The sequence below is a fragment of the Pan troglodytes genome, chromosome 10, assembly GCF_028858775.2.
Source record: "Pan troglodytes isolate AG18354 chromosome 10, NHGRI_mPanTro3-v2.0_pri, whole genome shotgun sequence".
In the NCBI taxonomy this organism is placed as follows: Eukaryota; Metazoa; Chordata; class Mammalia; order Primates; family Hominidae; genus Pan; species Pan troglodytes.
In genome coordinates, this window is record NC_072408.2 from 60,828,670 (window position 1) to 60,834,829 (window position 6,160).

Here is a 6,160-nt window from a genome sequence, read left to right on the forward strand (position 1 = left end):
AGACCTGTCCATTCCCCAGCCCGACACCTGTAAATGATCTGTGCTGAGGAGAATTAGTGAAAGTGGAAGATTTATTTGCAGTTGAGATAAGAGGAAGACGTCTGTCTCCTTCTCGTCCCTGGGAATGGAATCTCTTGGTGTAAAACCCGATTGCAAGTTCTATTTACTGAGAAAGGGGAGAATGGCCTTATGGCTGGAGGTGAGACATGCTGGCAGCAGTACTGCTCTTTAATGCACCGAGATGTTTGTGTAGAGTCAAACATAAATCTGGCCTATGTGCACATCAAGGCACAACACTTTTCCTTAAACTTATTTTTGACACAGAGATCTTTGCTCACATGTTTTCCTACTGAATCTCTCCCTACTATTACCCTATAGTCCTGCCACATCCCCCTCTCTGAAATGGTAAAGATAGTGATCAATATATACTAAGGGAGTTGAGAGGCCAGTGAAGGCGTGGGTCCTCCCTGTGCTGAGTGCCAGTCCCCTGGGCCCACTGTTCTTTCTCTACACTTTGTCTCTGTGTCTTATTTCTTTTCTCAGTCTCTCATCCTACCAGATGAGAAACATCCACTGGTGTGGAGGGCTGTCCCCCTTCATCTTGTGCCCAACGAGGGTGCTTTTCTCTAGGTTGAAGTTACGCTAGAGCATGGTCATTGAGGACAAGTAGAAGAGACATTCCCGAGTACATCCACAGTCAGCCTTGTGGTAAGATTGTGTGTGCTCAGAGCAACCCAGGGTAACAATGGTACAAACTGACAGTAAATATTCCTTTTATCTCAGCTTTATTGAAATTCTTTTAAAAAGAGGGGGAGTTAGAGTCTCTACAGAAAACCTAATCACACTATTTGAAACAATAGAACAATTCTGCCCATTGCTTCCAGAACAGGGACTTTTAGCTATAAAAGATTGGGAAAAAAATGGTATATAATTAAAACAAGCAAATAAGGAGGGTAAAATCATCCCACTTACAGTATGGAATGATTGGTCCATTATTAAAGCAGCTTTAGAACCTTTTCAAATAGGAGAAGATAGCTTTTCAGTTTCTGATACCCCTGAAAGCTGTGTAATAGATTTTGAAGGAGATGCAGGGACAGAATCCTGGAAAGGAATGGAAAGTTCACATTGTAAATATGTAGCAGAGTATGTAATGGCTCAGTCAACGCAAGGTGTTGACTACAATCAACTACAGGAGGTAATATATCCTAAAACATTAAAATTAGAAGAAAAAGGTACAGAATTAACGGGACCATCAGAGACTGAACCACGATGGCCAACTCCTCTTCCAGCAGTTCAGATGTCTGTAACATTACAACCCCAAATGCAGGTTAGACAAGTACAAACCCCAAAAGAATACCAAATAAAAAAAGATAGAGTCTCTGTCATGGCAATGCCAATCCAAATACAGTGTCCACAATATCAGCTGATAAAAAATAAGACCCAACCTCTGGTGGCCTATCAATACTGGCCACCAGCCAAACTTCAGTATTGGCCACCCCCAGAAAATCAGTATGGACAGCCAGGAATGTTTCCAGTACCACAGGGAATAGCGCTATACCTTTATATGAGAACATTATTAGATTCCATTGCTTATGGACATAGACTCATTCCTTATGATTGGCAGATTTTGGCCAAATCATCACTCTCACCCTCGCAAATTTTACAACATAAGACTTGGTGGATTGATGGGGCTCAAGAACAAGTCCGAAAAAATAGAGCTGCCAATCCTCCAGTTAACATAGATGCAGATCAACTATTGGGAACAGGTCAAAATTGTTACACTACTAATCAACAAGCAGTAATGCAAAATGAGGCCATTGAGCAAGTTAAAGCTATCTGCCTTAGGGCCTGGGAAAAAATCCAAGGCCCAGAAACCACCTGCCCCTGATTCAATAGAATAAGATAAAGCTATAAAGAGCCCTACCCTGATTTTGTGGCAAGACTCCAAGATGCTGCTCAAAAGTCAATTCCTGATGAAAATGCCTGTAAGTTCAGAGTGGAGTTGATGGCATATGAAAATGCCAATCCTGATTGTCAATCAGCCATTAAGGCATTAAAATGGAAGTTCATGGCAGGATCAGATGTAATCTCAGAGTAGGTAAAAGCCTGTGATGGAATTGGAGGAGCTATGCATAAAGCTATGCTTATGGCTCAAGCAATAATGGGAGTTGTTTTAGGAGGACAAGTTAGAACATTTGGGGAAAATGTTATAATCGTGGTCAAATTGGTCATCTAAAAAAGAATTACCCAGTCTCAAATGAAGAAAATATAACAACTCAAGCTACTGCAACAACAGATAAAGAGCCACCTGGCCTATGTCCCCGATATAAAAAAGGCAAACACTGGGCTAATCAATGTCTTTCTAAGTTTGATAAAAATAGACAACCATTGTCAGGAAACGAGAAGAGGGGCCACCCTCAGGCCCTGCAACAAACTGGGATATTCCCAATTCAGCCCTTTGTTCCTCAGGGTTTTCAGGGACAACAAACCCCACTGTCACTAGTGCCTCAGGGAAAGGGCCAGTTACCACAATACAACAAATGTCCCCTGCCACAAGTGGCAGTGCAGCAGATTTATGTATATACAAGCAGTCTCTCTGCTTCCAGGGGAGCCCCCATAAGAAATCCTTACAGGGGTGTATGGCCCACTGCCTGAAGGGAATGTAGGACTAATCTTAGGAAGATCAAGTCTAAATCTAAAGAGAGTTCAAATTCGTACTGGTGTGGTTGATTCAAACTACAAAGGCAAAATTCAATTGGTTATTAGCTCCTCAATTCCTTGGAGTGCCAGTCCAGGAGACAGAATTGCTCAATTATTACTCCTGCCTAATATTAAGGTTGGAAACAGTGAGATAAAAAGAACAGGAGGGTTTGGAAACAGTGATCCAGCAGGAAAGACTGCATATTGGGCAAGTCAGGTCTCAGAGAGCAGACCTGGGTGTAAGGCCGTTATTCAAGGAAAACCGTTTGAAGGGTTAGTAGACACGGGGGCAGATGTCTCTATCATTTTTAAATCAGTGGCCAAAATTTGGCCTAAACAAAAGGCTGTTACAGGACTTGTTGGCATAGGCACTTTCTCAGAGGTATATCAAAGTACTATGATTTTACATTGTGTAGGGCCTGATAATCAAGAAAATACTGTTCAGCAAATGATTACCTCAATTCCTGTTAGTCTTTGGGGTCGAGATTTATTACAAAAATGGGGTGCAGAAATCACTATGCCCACTCCATTATACTGCCCCACTAGTCAAAAAATCAAGACTAAAATGGGATATGTACCAGGAAAGGGACTAGGAAAAAATGAAAATGGCATTAAAGTCCCAGTTAAGGCTGAGGGAAATCAAGAGAGAAAATGAATACGGTTTCCTTTTTAGAGGTGGCCACCATAGAGCCTCCTAAACCAATTCCATTAACTTGGAAAACAGAAAAACCGGTATGGGTAAATTGGTGGTCACTACCAAAACAAAAACTAGGGGCTTTACATTTATTAGCAAAAGAACAATTAGAAAAGGGACATATTGAGCCTTCATTCTCGCCTTGGAATTTTCCTGTGTTTTTAATTCAGAAAAAATCCGGTAGATGGCATATGTTAACTGACTTAAGGGACGTAAATGCCACAATTCAACCCATGGGCCCTCTCCAACCCGGGTTGCACTCTCCGGCCATGATCCCAAAAGACTGGTCTTTAATTATAATTGATCTGAAGGATTGCTTTTTTACCATTCCTCTGGAGGAGCAGGATTTTGAAAAATTTCCCTTTACTATACCAGCCATAAATAATAAAAAACAAGCCACCAGGTTTCACTGGAAAGTGTTACCTCAGAGAATGCTTAATGCTCCAACTATTTGTCAGACTTCCATAGGTCAAGCTCTTCAACCAGAGACAAGTTTTCAGACTGTTACATCATTCATTATGTTGATGATATTTTGTGTGCTGCAGAAACGAGAGACAAATTGACTGTTACACATTTCTGCAAGCAGAGGTTGCCAACGCAGGACTGGCAATAGCATCTGATAAGATTCAAACATCTACTGCTTTTCATTATTTGGGATGTAGACAGAAAATAGAAAAACTAAGCCACAAAAAATAGAAATAAGAAAAGACACATTAAAAATGACTTTCAAAAATTGCTAGGAGACATTAATTGGATTCGGTCAACTCTAGGCATTCCTACTTATGCCATGTCAAATTTGTTCTCTATGTTAAGAGGAGACCCTGACTTAAATAGTAAAAGAATATTAACCACAGAGGCAACAAAAGAAATTAAATTAGTGAAAGAAAATATTCAGTCAGAACAAATAAATAGAATAGATCCCTTAGCCCCACACCAACATTTGATTTTTGCTACTGCACCTTCTTCAACAGGCATCATTATTCAAAACACTGATCTTGTGGAGTGGTCATTCCTTCCTCACAGTACAATTAAGACTTTTACATTGTACTTGGATCAAATAGCTACATTAATTGGTCAGGCAAGATTACGAATAATAAAATTGTGCAGAAATGATCCAGACAAAATAGTTGTTCCTTTAAACAAGGAACAAGTTAGAGAAGTTTTAACAATTATGGTGCATGGCAGATTGGTTTTGCTAACTTTGTGGGAATTATTGAAAATCATTAAACAAAAACAAAAATCTTCCAGTTTTTAAAATTGACAACTTCGATTTTACCCCAAATTACCAGACATAAATCTCTAGAAAATGCTCTGACAGTGTTTACTGATTGTTCCAGCAATGGAAAAGCAGCTTACACAGAGCCAAAAGAAAGAGTCATCAAAACTCACTATCAATCGGCTCAAAGAGCAAAGTTGGTTGCAGTCATTACAGTGTTACAAGATTTTAATCAACCTATTAATATTGTATCAGATTTTGCCTATGTAGTACAGGCTACAAGGGATGTTGAGACAGCTCTAATTAAATATAGCATGCAAGATCAGTTAAACCGGCTGTCCAATTTATTACAACAAACTGTAAGAAAAAGAAATTTCTCATTTTATATTACTCATATTTGAGTACACACTAATTTACCAGGGCCTTTAACTAAAGCAAATGAACAAGCTGACTTACTGGTATCATCTGCATTCTTAAAAGCACAAGAACTTCATGCTTTGACTCAAGTAAATGCAGCAGGATTAAAAAACAAATTTGATGTCACATGGAAACAGGCAAAAAGTATTGTACAACATTGCATCCAGTGTCAAGTCCTACACTTGCCCACTCAAGAGGCACGAGTTAATCCCAGAGGTCTGTGTCCTAATGTGTTATGGCAAATGGATGACACGCATGTACCTTCATTTGAAAGATTATCATGTGTCCATGTAAGAGTTGATACTTATTCACATTTCATATGGGCAACATGCCAGACAGGAGAAAGTACTTCCCATGTTAAAAAAACATTTCTTATCTTGTTTTGCTGTCATGGGAGTTCCAAAAAATTTAAAACTGACAAGGGACGAGGACTGTAGTACAGCTTTCCTAAAATTCTTAAATCAGTGGAAAATTACACGTACCAGAGGAATTCTGTATAATTCCCAAGGGCAGGCCATAATTAATAGAACAAATGGAACACTCAAAACTCAATTGGTTAAACAAAAAGAAGGGGGAGACAGTAAGGAGTGTTCCACTACTCAGATGCAACTTAATCTAGCACTCTATACTGTAAGTTTTTTAAACCTTTATAGAAATCAGACTACTACCCCTGCAGGACAACATCTTACTGGTAAAAAGAACAGCCCACATGAAGAAAAACTGATTTGGTGGAAAGAAAACAAAAATAAGACGTGGGAAATAGAGGAGGTGGTAACGTGGGGGAGAGGTTTTGCTTGTGTTTCACCAGGAGAAGATCAGCTTTCTGTTTGGATACCCACTAGACATTTGAAGCTCTACAGTGAACCCATCGGGGATGCAAAGAAAAGAGCCTCCACAGAGATGGAAACACCACAATCGAGCACCATTGACTCACAAGATGAACAAAATGGTGATGTCAGAAGAACAGATGAAGTTGCCATCCACCAAGTAAGCGGAGCTGCTGACTTGGGCACAATTAAAGAAGCTGACACAGTTAGCTAAAAAAAAAAAGCCTAGAGAACACAAAGGTGATAGAAACTCCAGAGAATATTCTCCTTGCAGCTTTGATGATTGTATCCACGATGGTAAGTCTC

General features: G+C 39.7%; 1 pseudogene; it reads left to right on the forward strand.

Moving 5' to 3' along the window:
- Nucleotides 1-745: 745 nt before the first annotated feature.
- On the forward strand, nt 746-2,666 carry LOC129136615 (endogenous retrovirus group K member 10 Gag polyprotein-like; annotated as a pseudogene).
- The last annotated feature ends 3,494 nt before the right edge of the window (nt 2,667-6,160 follow it).